Source organism: Equus przewalskii, chromosome 8, assembly GCF_037783145.1.
Source record: "Equus przewalskii isolate Varuska chromosome 8, EquPr2, whole genome shotgun sequence".
Classification (NCBI taxonomy): Eukaryota; Metazoa; Chordata; class Mammalia; order Perissodactyla; family Equidae; genus Equus; species Equus przewalskii.
The window spans coordinates 79892961-79910185 of record NC_091838.1 but is presented as its reverse complement, the minus strand read 5'-3'; the positions used below and the strand labels follow the sequence as shown (position 1 = coordinate 79910185).

At 48.7% G+C, this 17225-nt stretch overlaps 1 protein-coding gene and 1 long non-coding RNA gene across 3 annotated transcripts in view; one reads left to right on the top strand and one right to left on the bottom strand.

Moving 5' to 3' along the window:
* Window positions 1-7843: 7843 nt before the first annotated feature.
* LOC139085168 (uncharacterized) lies at window positions 7844-10827 on the bottom strand. The gene is made up of 3 exons (XR_011543254.1): window positions 10603-10827; window positions 9910-10007; window positions 7844-8644 (listed from the first exon to the last, which is right to left on the bottom strand). It is a non-coding gene; the product is annotated as an uncharacterized lncRNA (long non-coding RNA).
* A 123-nt stretch (window positions 10828-10950) lies between these two features.
* COL22A1 (collagen type XXII alpha 1 chain) overlaps window positions 10951-17225 on the top strand; it is a 293252-nt gene continuing 286977 nt past the window's right edge. The window contains exon 1 of one of the 2 annotated variants that reach the window (XM_070631019.1): window positions 10951-11420. The gene's annotated coding sequence lies outside the window, so the exon portion shown is untranslated. The remainder of the gene's footprint in view (window positions 11421-17225) is intronic. The other variant, XM_070631018.1, reaches the window with a different exon arrangement.

The following is a 17225-nucleotide window of genomic DNA, read 5'->3' as shown; positions in this document are numbered from 1 at the left end:
GGTGTATTGTCCAAGGTTACGCAGCCAAGCAAGTGGTAGAACAGGGATTCAAAGGGAAGTCTCTCAACTCTCTGCCCTGTGTCCTTCCAGGGGTTGATGTCCTGACTTCAATGCCTCTCTCTGAGACTACGGATAGGGCCCCTAACCTACCCTTGGAAACAGAATGAGGCCCCTCCCAGCCCCTTCCTGGTCCAGGTAGCCTGAGGTCTGGGCTAGTCCAGGGTGTACCACCTCCCACCCCAGCTTGCTTCCCCTCTGTAATCATTTGACAGCAGCCTTTTCCACTCCCGGCAAAGGTGGGTGAGTGCAAAGCCAGCTGGGCATGTGAGCACAGGCAGTTTGTCAACGTAATTGATACTGCTAAGCCAGAGGGCCAGGACAATGGATGCTTACGGAGCAGATGGGGGAGGATGTGTAATCCCTATAATACAGACAGAGGCATGTAATTTAGGAAAATAGATCTGTTTTTCTTGAACAACAGGGACGGATAATGCCACTCCGTATAGCCAGGACTGTCTCTGGAAAGTTCAGACACTTATTATTTCTCTGTCCTGTGTTTCTACCTCTTGCTCCACAGGCCTCCATCACAGGATGGCAACTCTGTGAGCCGTCCATCCTCACTGGCCTCCTGGCGCAGCTCTTCTACCTTCTGAACTGACCACACGTGGACACAGATTGACTTCTGGGCAGTGGTGAGCACTCTCTGGCAGTAGGATATTAAGCAAGTCTTGTACTTTTCCAAGCTCCAGTTTTCTCATCTTTACAGTGGAGAGAAAAGCACATTCCATAAATTCATTCATTCATTCATCTCAAGTGTATTTATGGAGCACCTAACACATGTCCTCTGAGCGATGACTGAGTTGACTTGTGGGCTGCATCTAACCATCTGTGAACACGCAGAGCAGATAGCAGATGCTCCATACATGCAACTCCCTCATTTTCTCTTCTTTTCTAAAACACCAGCGTATAAATCAGCCTCCCATCTCTGAAGCCCCTTGTGGCTTTTGCCCTGTGCAGGATAAAGTCCATATTTCTTTGCTAGGCTCTAATATTTGAGAGATGCAAGAAAAATGTATCAAAATTTAGGTTGTGCACACCCTTTGACCACCTGAGGCCACTTCTAGGGTCAACATCCCCTGGCCACATAAACATACAGATACAGAACAGAGTGAGGTATACATACAAAGGTGTTTATTGCAGCATGTTGTAACTGAAAAAAGCAATGGGAATAACCATCCTTCAGTTGAGGGATCATGAAGGAAATGGCGGTCCTTCCATATGCCAAGCTTAGTGATGCTCTCCCTAGCACGGTCTCTGGCATGTGATGGGCGTCTAATATTGGTGCAATGGAAGTACAAACAGATGGAATGAAAGGTGATTAACAGAACGGGGTATATCTAAATGAACTGGCATTGATAGGTGCCCAGGATATTGTTAGGTGAAAAATATCAAAGTACAGAATAGGATGTGTAAAGCATGTGTTCTCATTTTATAAAATAGGATGTATCTGCGTCTGTACCAGACAAAACATCTTTGAATTAATAGAAATTGGCAGAATAGCTACACAAGAACCTCTTCAACAAAGATTTTTGGAAAGAGAAATGAGGATCCCTGCTTTACCAATCTGCTGTATTTTTTCCCCATTTGACAATATAGCATGGACATCTCTTCGTAGTAATGAACATAACCCTGTACCACCATTTGAACAACTTTCCATCATTTGCTTGACTGATCCCCTGGTATTGGACATTTTGACTATTTTCAATTTTTCACTTTGATAAACAATGCTGAGTTGAACATTTTGGGAATATCTCTTTGCCCAGGAATCATACATTTCCAGAAGTATAATTGCTGCCATTTTTATTGATGTTACTTCCGGTCATCTTTGATCTCTGCGCACACCGTTTCATTGATTTCAAAATCAGGGACTGGTTCAGCCTTTCACTAGCTCTGAGACAGAACGAATGAACCTCTGAAGCTTACTTTGCTCACCTGGAAATGGAGCTATATGACTTGAGGTTCTGCCAGCTAAGATAATGAGGGCTGTCAGGGAGGATCCATGGGCACAGGCAGCCACATCACCCCGGGGATGCCCAGCAATCTTAGGAGGGGACCCTGCAGAGGGAAGGAGTTGTTGACGTTGACATTCATGTAGCTGATTCGACTTCTACAACAGGGAAGCCGGGGGCATGGCGCTCACCTACAGCACCAGAAATTGACTCAGGAATTGGTGAATGCGTTTGACAGGGTCACACCGTCCGCCAGTGACACAGTCTCTTTGGTTGAATTATTCTGAATGGAACATGGGGCAAGACCCAGAAGGAAGGAGACTCTGAGTTGCCAGGAAACCAGAATTTGATTTCTCGGCAGACAATTCCAACTAACTTTCCAGAAATCAGAGAATCTTAGTGCTAAAAAAGAAATTTTTAAAGTCATTTTTCGGGCCAAGATATAGAAGAAAATGCAAGCGTCTAGAAGAAGGCAGACCTAGATTTGAAGTCAGGAGAACAACTCTGGCAAGTTCCTCAACAGCTCCAAGCCTCTGTTTCTATATTCGTGAAACGAGGACGTCACCATCATCCTACCAGACGTGCTGCATGTGAGAAATAAGATGCTCATGCTTCTGGAAGCATGTCTAGCACACAGGTACTTAACCAATGGCCATTGTTATTGATATGAGTGTTGTTGTTCTCGTTATGATTATGACTATTTTGCTCTCTTTTCTGGAGAAGCTAGGAAGTCCTAGGAGGAGACATCAGGCCAGTGACTAAGTCCACCTGTTCAATGATGGCTCATCCCTGCTCTGGGCCAGGTGCTGCCCTGAGCACTGGGATACAGCAGTGACATAACTGCCTGCCCTCCTGGATCTGGCTTCTGGCTGGGGAGACAAGGAGTAAATACGTAAATATAAAATATGCTCTCAGACAGCACTAAAGGCCTCGAAGAACCACAAAACCCAGAAAGGAGCAGAGAGAGATGTGGGGCAGGTTTAAATGGGGTGGTTTTTAATTTTATTTTATTGTGGTAAGAAAACTTAGCATGAGATCTACCCTCTTAACAGTTTTTTTTTTTTTTTTTGGTGGGGAATATTAGCCCTGAGCTAACATTTGCTGCCAATCTTCCTCTTTTTGCTCAAGAAAGACTGTCTCTGAGCCAACGCCTGTGCCAATCTTCCTCTATTTTGTATGCAGGATGCTGCCACAACATGGCTGATGGGTGGTATATCATTCTGCACTTAGGATCTGAACCTGTCAACCCCAGGCCGCTGAAGCAGAGCACACAAACTTAACTACTATGCCACTGGGCCAGCCCCTTAACACAATTATCAGTGTGTAATATTGTATTGTTAACTATAAGCACATTGCTATACAGCAGATCTCTAGAACTTATTCATCTTGCATAACTAGGACTTTCTACCAATTGAACAACAGCTCCTTGTTTCTTCCTCCCCCTAGACCTTGGCAACCAGCAATCATATAGTCCTTCTGTGACTGGCTCATTTCACTTAGCATAACGTCCTCAAGACTCATCCATGTTGTCACATATTGCAGGATTTCCTTCTTTTTTAAGGCTGAATAATATTCCACTGTGTCTATGTACCACGTTTTCCTTATCCATTCATTCATCAGTGGACATTTAGGTTGTCTTTATATCTTGGATATTGTGACTAACGCTGCAACAAACCTAGATGGGGTGGTGGTGAAGGCCTCAGTGAGGAAGGGCCTTTGATCCGGGCCCTCCGTGGAGGGAGAGAACACCACCACTGGGGAGGGCTCCAGTTGGAGGGATGGCAATTGGAGCGTCCTGAACCAAAAGTAGGCTCTGGGTTTGAGGAGGGGTAGGGAGGGCCGTGGGTGGAGCTCTGCAGTGGGGTAGGAGGGGCAGGGCTCTGGGCAGTTTGCTGCCTGGGGTTTTAGATTTGATTCCAAGTGTGAGAGGAAGCCATGGGAGGGTTCCCAGAAGGAATGAAGAAAGCGAATTTACTTTTTGGAAGGATCTCTCTTTGCTGGTGGGAGAATAGCCTGGGTGGGTGGAGGGAGGAGGTCAACCAGAATCTCTGAGTAGATCATCAGTTCGAACTAAACAAGCCCCCCATGTCCTATAGGAAACAGGCCTGGAGGGGGTGGGGCGAGTCTTTTCAGGCAAGGAAAGCTGAAGGCAGGGACTGACGCCCTCTCTCCTCCCGGGGAAGACATAAGGACTGAACGGGCAGTTATTAGCGTTCTCGCACAGACACCTTCATCAGCAAGCTCTGAGGCTCCCAGCCTTCCGTGGGCCTCCCCTGATGTTGAAGCTGGGGCTGGCCGACGCAGGCACAGACGCAGAACAAGGGGCGCCATATCCGGGACCAGAAAAGAACATAACATTTTTAGAAATAAAGGAAATGTTGCTATGAATGATCTGTCTCTTCTCTTGAAAGGAATAAAAGTAACAAAACTGAAGCCAGTTTGATCAAGTAAGATAATGTAGGATGTATATTATTTTAAAAACGACTTGTCACCTTAGGGAAACTTACTCAAGTCTTCATTACTGTCAAACGAGTGGGAGAGATGCTTTTGAGATGAAAAACCAAATGCTTAATGATTTAACAAAAATGAATTGAGTCTTCACATTTTGGAAGCCTCTCCTGTGTACGTGGCAATTTTGCTAGACGTCGTGGGAGACCCACAAATCCCCTGGCCTGTGGAATTTATAATACAACCGAGGGAGACAAAATCCAAACCCACAAAGAGACTGTTGAAATTACAACGCACTACAGGCCCGGCGACAGGTGCACGATCCATTTCATTCCTTCCGTGGACATACGAGGCCAGCACCTGACATGTTCCAGGATGTAGGAACAGTAAACAAAGCAGCACAAATGCCTTCTCTCACAGAACGCACATTTCAGGCCTGGATGAGGGCGAGGGTGGGTAAACGGGGACTGTCTGATAATTAATTAAAGAAAATGCGACAGAGGACAACTTGGCTGTTTTATAGAAGATAATGCTCACTAAGCATTTGTTATGTCAGGCTCTGTGTTGGGTGTGGGGAGTCCACATGGGCCAGGACAGGGACCCTGTCTTGTAGAAGCTCACAGACTAACAGGCACAGGGGCCGAGGGGGTTCAGGTGAGAGTGACATGGGTCATTCTCATGTGTTTGTGTCAAAGTGTCCTGTACCCAAGGATGCAGAGATCAGAAAGGGCAGGAATGGCCATGGGAGTCTCAAGAGAAAAGGGGCAGGTCTTTATAAGGAAAATGGGATGGAGGATGGGCGGGGGCAGGGTGGGGACAGGCGGTGTCTGGAGGAGAGAGAGGCTCCTGCCCAGAGCCCTTCAGGAAGGTAAATTGAAGCTGAGTGGAGATGCACCCGGAGGCTGCACCCAAACCCCTCCTTTCCTCCCCAACCCTGCAGGGCCTCTGTCCAGGCCTTCAAGAAGACAGCACAGAGAGCAGCGGAGAAGTCTGTTCTCGAGACCCAGGAGGACATCCACCTTGAGGAGCCACTGTGGGCTCTTCCCTCCCCTTCTCCGCATCCCAGCTTCTTCATCTGTCCAATGAGGGAACAAAACTCAGTGACTTCTGAACTTCCCTCCAGTTCCAACAGCCTCCTCCTATGAGAAATATGCAATTGCTCTGTTCCCCGCCTGCCTTCCAGTGGATTTCACCAATTTGCAGCCCTCCAATCAGAACCTGGGCAAAGTCCTCACTTGCAGAACCTCTCTCTTCTCTGCAAACTTCTCCAAGACTTGCTCTTCCTAACTTCCCTCCCCTGGCCTCTGCCGAGCTTCTTAAACTCACGCCAGGACATGCCAGCTCCAGAAGGTTACTTTAATCACTGCCATCCCTCAGTTAATCTTTGGGAAAACAAAACATATAGGATAGAAGGCTTGGGGACCACAGTGAAAAGAAAAATGATGTGTGCCATTTTTCTTAGCTATTTTTTATGATAGGAAATAGTCTAGGATTATTGGTATTTGTCTTATTTTTTGCTTCTCAATATCTTCATTTTTGTCTCCAATGAATATAAAGTAAAATAAAGTCTCACACTTCTGAGAAACTTCCCTCATCACTTGAGCCAATTTTTACCTTGTTGATTTATTTATTTTTACAAGTTTTAAGGAGCTCACTCACAGCTCACGAAGTTTCCTAATTTTGTGCAATCTTGTACGTCTCTGTTTATTTCATTTGTGTTTTAGAGCTTATTTCTCCAACTAGATTATAAGAATTTGAGGAACAGGGGTAACACTATCGGTGTGGCTGCCTCTCCAGCACCTGGTACATCCCTAGGACAGCCATGTAATGAGCACGTGCCACCTGCCAGGCCTGGGACACGAGCTGCTCCATTGCTCTTCTGCACCACGTCCTGGGAATGGAAGTGCTGCAGTCCACACGTACAGATGATAAAACCGAGTCTCCGAGCAGTTAAGAAACCAGCCCACAGCCCTCAAGTGAACTCAAGGCAGGGTAAGGATTCCAAGGGAGCTGCCCCCTGCTCTCTGCTGCTCCACAGTACCACAAGGCAGGCAGTTCGTGAATGTACGGTATTGAAACCCCCCGACTTCCCTGGGGAGTGGTCCCTTCCAACCATGTCAATCTGGTCCCATCACTCTCTCGTGACTTTCATCTTCTTTAACCTCTCAGTCTTGTGCATCCTAACATGTCAATCACATCTGATTAAACACTTAAGGTGGTCCTGTGCGAGGTGTTTAGAGTGGAGCTTTCTCCCCACCATTCATTCGTTCTTTCACTCGTGTATTCATACATCTCACAAAATTTTTTTTTTTTTTTTTTTAAAGATTTTATTTTTTCCTTTTTCTCCCCAAAGCCCCCCGGTACATAGTTGTGTATTCTTCGTTGTGGGTTCTTCTAGTTGTGGCATGTGGGACGCTGCCTCAGCGTGGTCTGATGAGCAGTGCCATGTCCGCGCCCAGGATTCGAACCAATGAAACACTGGGCCGCCTGCAGCGGAGTGCACGAACTTAACCACTCGGCCACGGGGCCAGCCCCCCTCACAAATATTCTTGATGCCTGTTATACGCCAGCACCATGCTAGACTTGAGGATACAATAGTGAATGAGAAGATGCATTTACTGGCCTCATAGAGATTAAAGTCAATAGAAATGCTGGAAATAGGTTTTTCTTAAAAGGGGGGAATAAAAAAATTACTGATTTCAGTAAGTGAAGAATTTTGAAAAAAGGGTGTGATACGTCAGAATTATGACCCTCAGGAAAATGTCCCACCGTAATCCCCAGACTTTTAGAATGTGATGAGATCCCACTCCTGCAAATGTGTTCTGCTATTTGGCAAAGTTGACCTTAATAAAGGGAGGTTATCTGAGTGAGCCTAATCTGATCACATGAGCCCGTGAAATCAGAAAACCTTCTCCTGCTGGTGGCAGAAGAAGGCAGAAAAAGACACAAGAGAGCTGTCCTCCAGCTGGCCTGGATGAGGGAGAAGCAAACAGCGACCTTGTGAGGTGACGGAGCCGAGCGACCTCCTAAATGGAAGCTGAGAGCCATCCTGGATGCTCACAAGTTGCGAGAAAAGAGGGACCTCAGTGCGACAACCGCAAGGAATGCATGAGGTCAGCCAACGATCCAAATGAGCTCAGCAGTGGATTCCTCCCCAGAAACTTCAGAAGAAATTACAGCCCTGCCAACACCTGATGGCAGCTTTGTGAAACCCTGAGCAGATGACCCACTACAGAGAAAACAAATTCTATTTTCACAGAGATATATGAATTGTGACCAACAATTGCCTTAGTTATTCTGCATATTGACCCATGGCATTAATTCTCACAGGGATAGAATGAATGATAGAAATAAAAAGAAATTAAGCCATATGGGGTCATTTTCTTACTCTTTGTGTAATGCATATCCACATATTTTTTGTATGTTTAATGATTTATATGCATATTTTCTATTTCTGTTTAATACATCTCAGAAATTTGAACAATTTGTCATCCTGACAGAGAAACAGCCAGAAGGGGAAGGAAGCGAGACAGACAGCTTTCCGGAATCATCTTTCCAGAGCCCTCTGCTCCCTGCCTCCAGCCCCACGGCAGAGATGGAGAACACAGAGCATCTCATCGCTTCTCTTCTCTGAGGCAGAGCATGATGTGTCCAACCCATGGGGCCATTTTCCTGAGGGAATTTAGTTTGGAGCATCAGGGGGGAGGGGCTGGGAGCCAGGGCTGAGGGTACACCACAAGCCCAGCTCCCCACTCTCTGGGCCTTGGGGCACTCAGGTGAGACGGAAGCTGCAGGGGGAGGCCACTGGTCCACATGGGCACTCCGGCGTTCTCTAGCCCGGGGTAGGTTTTTTTCCCAGTTTCACGGCAGCAGCAGAGGGGAAGGTGGGATACTGAGGAGTCACCTGAAGTGGCCTGTGCAGTGGGGAAGACCGGAGCCCTGTCCACCATGGTGGTTCAGACCTCCAGAAGGGTAACATAATAAATGTGTGCTGTTTTAAGCCACAGAACGTGTGGTAATTTTTTACAGCTGGAATAGAACATGCAAACAGGGCCACAGACTCCTGGCTGTGGGGCCCCATGTCGCATTGCACGGAGGAGAGCTTCAGCCTTGGCTCTTCCTCTCATGGCAACACTGGCGCAGCCGGCAGATTCCCATGTCTCCTGAGCTTGATGACATGGTGGTACCTTGGGTCAAAAAAGAGCATCTTCAACCTTCAGAGGCCCCAGGGGGACCCACCTGGGTGTTCACCAGCTCAAATCTCAACCCCCTAGAGAGCCCCAGAAAAACAATGGGGAGGGGCTTCTGCATGGGGGTGGGGTTTACTGGGCAACTGGGAACTCAGAGCCCTTGAGATCCCTCATTCATGCTGGGCTGCCTCCAGTTCAGGTGCTGGAGCAATGGATGAGGCATTTCTCCTTAGTTTTCACAGCCGATTCTGTCCTCCAGACGTCTATTTCCTTCAGGGCCTGGGTTATACTCCAGCCAGCTCTGGGTCCCCAGTGTCCAACACTAGAGGCTCTCAACAAAGTTTGAACTAAATTGAAAAATTCAACCTTGTGGTCAAACATGGCTGGAACCTTGAGTCCCCTTCCATTCTCCCTCTTCTTTGGTGACCTCATTTCACCTGTGGCTGCAGGTGTGGGCTGCTGATGCTCCAACTCGTACCTCCAGACTGGCCTATCGCCCCTCGCCCTCTCTGCAAATGAGCAGTCTCTCAACTCGCCTCCCTGCCTTGTGCCCAGCCCCATCGCTGCCCATGGCTCTATAAACACACTCCCGGCCACGCACTGCCCTGCTAAAGCACTCCAGAGACTCCAGGTCATCAGGCTCAAGTCCACTCTCCTCTGGAGGCTTCTCAGTTCCCATCAATCGCCTGTGCCCTGCTCCCCTCTCCAGCCTCCTCCCTGGACACATGCCCCCAGAAGCCCCACGCCACAAGAGGTCCTTAGCTCCAGGCGCAAGTCCTTGCCTCTGCCCGGAAGGCCCCTAGCGCCCTTGTGAACTCCTGGGCACCCTTCAGGCCTTGACTCCAGGGTCTCCGCCTTCACACAGGGGGGCTTCTCCCACTCTTCAGTCACTGCCTCCCCAGGACTGAATCTAGAGTTTGCTCCCTTCATTTCTTCTTCCACTCTCCTCTTTCTTTGTGTCCCTCACAGCACTGAGGATAACTCAGTAACTCAGTGTGGTGGTCCACCTTCCAGGGTGGTGTTTTCCTGTCTATCTCCCCACCAGGATGAGCAGGGGCAAACCCCCTGGCCTCACTACGCTGCCCCCACACCTGGGCCATCTGGCACATGCTGGGCAGGTGATAGCTGTTAAGTGAGTGTGTCACGCAGCCTTCTCATGCAGCCATGATCACTCTTCTCTGCTTCCTTGCCCCACCTGTGATACTGATAAGCAGGGCACTCATCTGGGCCCATCACCATTCTGTGCCAGGGCCGGGCCTCACCAGCATGCCTCCTCTGCTCCATTTAGCTGACATCCAACACTGCCTGGTACCGAGTGGGTGCTCAATAACCACGTGTGCAATGAATTGTCACGGGGGAACTGGAAAACAAGGCAGGAGAGGAAGGAAGGGGCCGGATCGTTGAGAATTCCTTGGGTCACAGATAAGCCCGATACTGTCTACTTATTAAATCCCCACTACGCAGCCAGCAGCCAAATAAAGATGCCCCAGAGTTTAGGAGCCTGACTGGGGAGGGGCAGGGGGTGCTGGAGGTGGAACGGATTAAGCCATGTTCTCATCTAGTTCAAAATACCCCCGCCAGACCCATTTTTAGGAACAGAGGTCAAGAAGAAAAAGTAGAACAGCCTCCTGGGCCAGCACCTGCCCATTTCTGCCTCTTGGGGGCTGGGAAGCCTTTTAGGAAGGGAGCTTGTCCTCATCAGACCCACCTGGGCCCCTCTCCCCTCTGCCCGGGGACGCTGCAGGTGACTCGGCCTCTCTCTGAGCCTTTACCATCTTCATCGATAAATAGGGATATCAGCTCAACCCTCCCCAGGGATGCAGTGAGATCCCGTGAACAGGCCACCTGTAGGAAGAGGCAGGTAGGTGCCGGGACAGGAGTGGGACTCTCAGTGGTGGACGAAGAGCAAAGCCACCCACCCCCATCCCCCGTCCCTCCAAACTTTCCAAACTTACGCAGCTGCTGCCTGGTGGGGGTGCTATTTCAGACCGGGCTGTAGAAGGGACCAAAATATCCGGAGAAGTCTATAATTGGACAGAGTTCTCAGCCCTGTCCTGGGCTTCCTGGGGCCGCCTCTCTGCTGCCTGGAACCCGATGCTGTCCCTGCGCCCCGGCCCCTCCCCAGGCGCCCGCCCCCCTTCCTCGTAGGGGCGCATCCTCGGCCCCCTCCCCTCTCATCTGGGGACCTCCCCTGCTGGCTGCGGCCCCCTCCTGCGGCCTCGGGCCCCTCCTGCCCCCGGGGGAGGGATCTCCGTCCGCTTCTCGGCTCTCCACCGCCCCTCCCGCCGGCCCGCCCACCGCCCAGCTCCGCCCCGCGCGCTCCGGGCTGGGAATCCCAGCGCTCCGGCCACTGCGCCCCTGGGGGCACCCAGCAGCTTTGTTCTTGGGCAGCAGCTGGGCTGGCTGCCGCCGCTGCATTTCTCCCCAGGAAGTGTCTCCCTTTCCCTATTTTTGTTTCTCCCACACTTTCTAGTTCATCCTCTAAGTTTCAAGCCTTGCGTATTTACGGTATTTATTTAGCTATTTGTTTTAAAACCAGCTCTCTCTCGGGACCCCTGGCCTGGGGGAAGCCCCCAGACTTGTTACTAACAAGTCTTGTCTAGGGAGTGAGTTTGTTCGATTTTGGGGGGAAGGGGGCGTGGGGTTGCCGGCAGGTGACCCCCCCTCAGGAGGGGGCTGCCGAGGCTGGCGTCTTCTCCCGGCTACTGCTTCTAGTGCACCCGGCCCTGGACGGAACCCCAGCCGGCATTCCGCTGAGCTCCTTCCCTCTCAGGTAAGTCCGGGTCTCTTCTCTGCTGCGGCTGCTGGAGCTGCCACCCGTCTCCCCACGTCGGTGAGGGAGATCCCCTCCAGCTCAGATGTGTGTCTTTCTGAACACACGGCGCTCGTCCTGAGCAGCCGAGTCTGTGCTTTGCCCAAACTTCAGAGTGAAGTGGAGCAAAAAGTCTGTAAGAAGGTACCTGTTTGATTGCAGCTGAGCAGGAGCCCGGGGATGACTGCCGAGTGTCAGATGCGGGCGCTTACTTCTGAGCTGCTACTTTTAAAGTTGTTGTGATTCCCAGCCTCTTCCAGGTTTCCATTAAAAAACTTGGAGTAAGAGCTAGAAAGATTGGAAAACCAAAACCAAAACAAAACAAAAAGCAGTGGAGGGGGAGAATAGGCTTGCTTGTTTTGCTTTTGCTGTCAAAAGGAACTTTGCCTTGGGGTCTAAAATTAGCTCTTTCCTATCTGAGCAACGTCTTCCCCCTCTCCCAACTTTCTCTAGCCGGGGAGGTCTTTGTGTCCTTTTTGCTGCATATCATCCTCTGTAGCAGACTGGAATTCCTTGTCCCAGGTTATAAAGTGTGCCCAGAATTAGTTGCATTTTTGGAAACCATGCCCTCAGCTCTCCCCATTCAAGTGGAAACTCAAAGATGACAGGGGACACGCTTGTCAGACATCCCCCAAAGGAGGCTGTCCCACCGGCCAGTCCTGGGCTCTGTGATGGGTCTCCCTTGCAGAACTTATTCCCTTACTTGTTATCTTCCAGAACCTGGTGCCAGCACCCCTGTGTCCACGCAGGTCAGTCCAGCCTCCAATCTGTCTCTCATTGATGACATATACCCAGAAAAATCCTGCAAAGCCAGATTTCTGCCTGTGAGAACCACGTGGCTATGGGTCGCATCCTCAGACCCCTTCTAGTTTAGTTGACTGAGTTGTTCCAGGGAAGTTCTAAATTCCAGGGCTTCCGGGTTGATAGAGGCCTGCTGAGTGGGGTGCACTGCCCAGCCGGTGCGGTAGGTGCAGGTGAAAGCTGGGGGCTTTGCTGCTAGTCTTGCCTTCCGGTCGTAACTGTTGCTTTGTCTGGCTGCCCTGAGCTAGGGGACTGTGTCTACTGAGACTCAGGGTCCTCATCTGCCACGTGGAGATGATGGAAGGGATGCACTAAGATAACCCCGTGAGTGCCTGGTGTGTGGTAGGCAGCCCGCTTATCTTAGTTGGCTTCTGCTTCTCAGACCTGGGGAGGGAGTGGCATCAGTGGTTCTAGATTCCCTTGTTGCTCTGCCAGCTGTGTGACCTTGCGAAATTGTCACTTTGTGGCATCTTGTGTAAGGCAAGAGGCTGGGGAGATGAGGGTTTCCTCCCTAGAGACCCAGGAGTGGCTCCAGGAGGTCTATGTGCCCTTTACAATGTTGGCAGCAGAAATTTGTTTGTATCTGTTTTTTATGGGGCTTCCTCAAAGTTTCATCAGATTCTCAAAAGTTTTTACACCTGCAAAATGGTTGAGTAAGTGGCCCGCGGGCTGATCCAGCCCACAGACAGTTTTAGTTCTTCATAGGTTGTTTTACATTTGTTTTAATTATGTGCCAACCCAAAATATGCAAATCTCAATCTCTGGCTTTTCTTGAAAAATGAGAGGATGGGACAACTTTTGGCTTGCATCCCTGCCAGGCCATCAGAGCAGCCGCCCACTTTAGCAGCGTATGCCCTCTGGTCATCCACAGTCATCTGTGTGACCAGCAGAGTCTCCCCAGACACAAGAGTTTGCTGGCTCTGGACTCGATGATCCAGGTTCTCTCTCTCCCTCTGATTCCCTTGTAAGAGGGCTGCAGATAAATAGAAGTGCATTTGGAGGTGAGAAAGCAGGATGTCCTAGAAACAGAAGCCATGGCTCGTGTGGAAAGATGTGTGTTACCATAAGAAAGATCCTCTAGTGTGGCGGAAAGAAGACTTGTGGCCACAGTGATCTGGAAGGCTATCGTATAGAAGAGGCAGCTGATCTGCTTTCTTGGTCCCCAAAGGGTGGATGGAGGAGAACTGGTGGGCACTGGATTCCAGCTCAATTCCAGTGAATCCCACTGCCGGAGGGATTCAAAGTGAGGTTGGACGGCCATTTCACGGGCGTGGTAGAGGGGTGCTCTGAACCTTGACTGCTAGGACCAGGTGAACATTTAACGTCTTTTCCCAGCTTGAGGTCCTGTACTTCCTAGGTGCTTCCTTTGCAGTCTTAAAATTCTGCTGGTTCCCTCCGGCCTTCTTCTCTTCCTTCAGTGCCAACACTGCTGCTGATGGAGGCTGACACAGGTTGTGTGTCACTATGGACCAGGACCATGAGCTATGTGTGCGTCATTCATACTCAGTTTTATTAACAGGAAAAGAAAGATCAGAGAGTTTGAGTGACTTACCTGAGGACAGGTAGAGAGAATACAAGGAGGCTGACTCAAAGCCACATCTGGGGTATCAAAGCCCCTTTTCATGTCAACAAAGGCCTTTTTGCTCATGCTGGAAAAACTTCTCCTCAAAAGGGAGCATCATTATTGATGCAGGCCTACCAAGGAGAACCAGAAAATGAGAAAGGCCCACAGGGATGTTTAGGGAGACAGGTCCTTGAGGATTTTTTAGCCAATCCGCTACTCAGGAATTGAAGATGTGCCAAGTTGCCTGACAAAAAACTACAAAATCTAGAAAGACCAAGATCTAGTAAGATGGGCAAAGGGTAATTCTCCATTTCACAGATGAGGAAAAGGAGTCCAGGAGAACATGAGCGACTTGCCTGCTTTGCATTTAGAGACAGAGCCAGCTCTCAAACATAGGTCTCATGGGGTACCAGGACAGAGAAGGGCGGACCCCTGGTCTTCCTGCGCAGGGCTTGGCATTGCATGCGTGCACATGTGTGTGTGTGTGTGTTTGTGTCTGTGTGTGTGTGTTTGGGGGCAGGGTTGGTGTCTGAGACAACCAGTCCAAGGCCGGGTGGCCAGACTGACGTCTCCTTCTTTTCGTTTTGCCTGGGGCCAGCACAGAGTTTGTTGAGTTACTGACTGTATGAGCGAATAAATGACCACATGAATGCAGAGTTGAATGAATGAATGAATGACAGGACATGACAATTCCTCAGCTTTGTTACTTGGCAAAATCAGTGACTTTCTTTGTGGTTTTAATAAGTACCATTTTGTTTTGCTTCTTAAAATTCTTCAAGTGGATAAGCCATGACATGCTAGCTGTTCCTGCTTGCTGCTGCAGTGAGCATTTTTGAGCACGTGACTTCCCCTACTTTGCAGTGATGTCCCACAGATTATTCCCAAAGAATAGGACTTCTGAGTCAAAGGGCATGGGCATTTTAATGGTTCTCAGGAGGTATTAGGACTGAGCATTCATGAGAAGCGGAAAGCCGGGTAACATCATGGCACAAACAAAGGGAAGTCTTGGCAGATGCCCAGGGAATGTGTGGAGGGTGGACCCGCCAGCCTGCTGTGGTCATGAAGATGTCAGAGTCCTCCTGTGACAAACCCCATCTGATGCTTTAATTCCCTTCTACTGTCCACTTGCCCTAGCTTGCACGCTCCCAGTTACTGGAAGCTCACTACTTCTAGTTAATTCTGGCTATATTCTGGTAGAGATGAGAGTATCATTTAAATTTTTTTTTTTTACTTTGCTTCATAATAAAATTTTGAAAAAAAAAAAGGGAATTTGTACCATCCTTTGGTTAGAACTATCTCTAAGGAGAAGCCTTTCCTCTAACTACGTACTGGAAAATCCAGGCCAGTTGGAGCCAGCCTTGACTGCCTGGTAGCCAAATTGCTGGGGGACAGTCTGCTCTTGATTCCATAAAGACAAGAAAAAGCAAATCAATTTAATCAACAACAAATTAATCAAAATCTCACTTAAAAATAAAACCGAACTGCAAACGTCTTTGGGTTTGTAGATTCAGAGTGACCACACAGAGTTTTGCCAAATCATCATTCCTTTTATGGGCTTCTTCATCTGAAGACTATAAGATGATCATCGCAACCAGCTTGTCCAGCCTCCTTATCTGATGACTGAACCACATCTCTCCTGGGCGTCTGCCCACCCTCTCCCAGCCCACCTCCAGGGGCAGAGAATACACCTCCCATGGTGCCCCCTCAGGCAGCTTATGGTGCTGTGTTGAATATCTGGTTAAAAGTTTTTCCTTTTATCAAAATGAAAGTTCTCTTTCTCCCGCTTCCATCTGTCACCTTTTTGGGAGTACATAGAATAAAGTGAATTAAATCCCTTTTCCCATGGTATCATTTGAATTCTGTAAAAACAAAACAAACAAACAAAAAATGTGCCCCTCCCCCCAAGCCTATCAGAGATTGAGTGCCAGTTGGTACCAGGCTGTTGCTAGATATTCTCACATACATCATTGACTCCTGGGAATTAGCTGTGTTTAACCCATGCGCAGATGGACAGACTGAGGCTTACGGACATTTAGCACAACTAATAAGTGTCAGAACTGGGATTCAAACCGATGTCTTGGTGCAAATCCCATGCCCTTAACCGAAATTCCAGATGGCCTTAAGTGTGTAAGGTAAATGCATATAATTCATGCAAAAAGGAAAAATGCTGTTTGGAATATCTTTTTCTTTTTTCTCAATAAATGTTTTAAATTATTAAAGACATAAAAGCATATTGTTACAAGTGCAATAATATCAGCAACCCCCTCGTGTTCTTATCTACCCGATAGTAACCAGTAGTAACATTCTGGCAAATATCCTTTCATGACTTTATATCGAAACGTACGTATCAATCAAATTCTGACATTTGAACAATTTGGGAACAATAACAACAAAAACTATAACATGTTTTCCTAGCACAATGTCTGGCTCATAGGACGTTCTCTGTTAATAATTGAAGGGTCGAATTGTTGTCAGTGTTTGGTCTTGCATGGTCTAATGCTTGCCGTGAGTCCACCGGGCAGTGGGGTGATGGTCCCCATTTACCTTCAGCAAAACTGATGGACAGAATGAGGCCCTGAGTGGGATGTTTCCAGAGCTCTGGAGAAACACCCAACAGCAACTTCACCTTTTCCCCTTGCTCCCGAGTTGCTGTGGGCCAATCAGCTTGGGCTCTCTGTGCATCTCGGATTCTTTGACATGCTTGCCCCCAGCACCCCATGGTACCCACAGCTCCATGTCTTCACCACTGTAATCCACTATAGACCTGTCTGTTTTTGCCACTAGGCAATAAGTTCCTCACGTTCATGGGTTTTGCATTACTTACCTATGAACTACCAGTGTCTACGCAATGCTGGACACAGTAGGAACTCAACAAATCTTTGTGGAAGGAAGTAAATTCAAAACGGTGATAATCAAGTCCCTGGCACATAGTAGGTATTGGATTAGTGCAATACAATTTAATTTAAATCACAATTAAATAAGTGAATGAAATATCAAAATTGGAAAAGTCGTATGGATATTTACCATGGCTGACACAGCGCTTCACACACAGACATGCATGATGGGTGTTCATCCTTTCCCCCTCAGCAGCTCTGGCTCAAAGAGGGCTCTGCCTGAGGACCAGGCAGCTCACTGAGCCCCGGGGGCCTGGATCCATGGACTGGGCTGTGTTGGTGGGCGTAAGTCTGGCTTGGGTCTGAATTTGGCCTTTCTGTTTGCTAGCCTTGTGGTTTCCAGAACCTTTTAGAGCATCTCTGTGCCAGAGGCCAAGGAGAGAGCTCAGAAAACAGCGTGAGTGTCAGCTTCGGGGCCTGCTCTCTTTGGTTAGTGTGCAGGTCTGACATCCTTAGCTCCCAGTAGATCAATCTTCTATGACTTTACAACGTTAGGTGGGCCCCAGG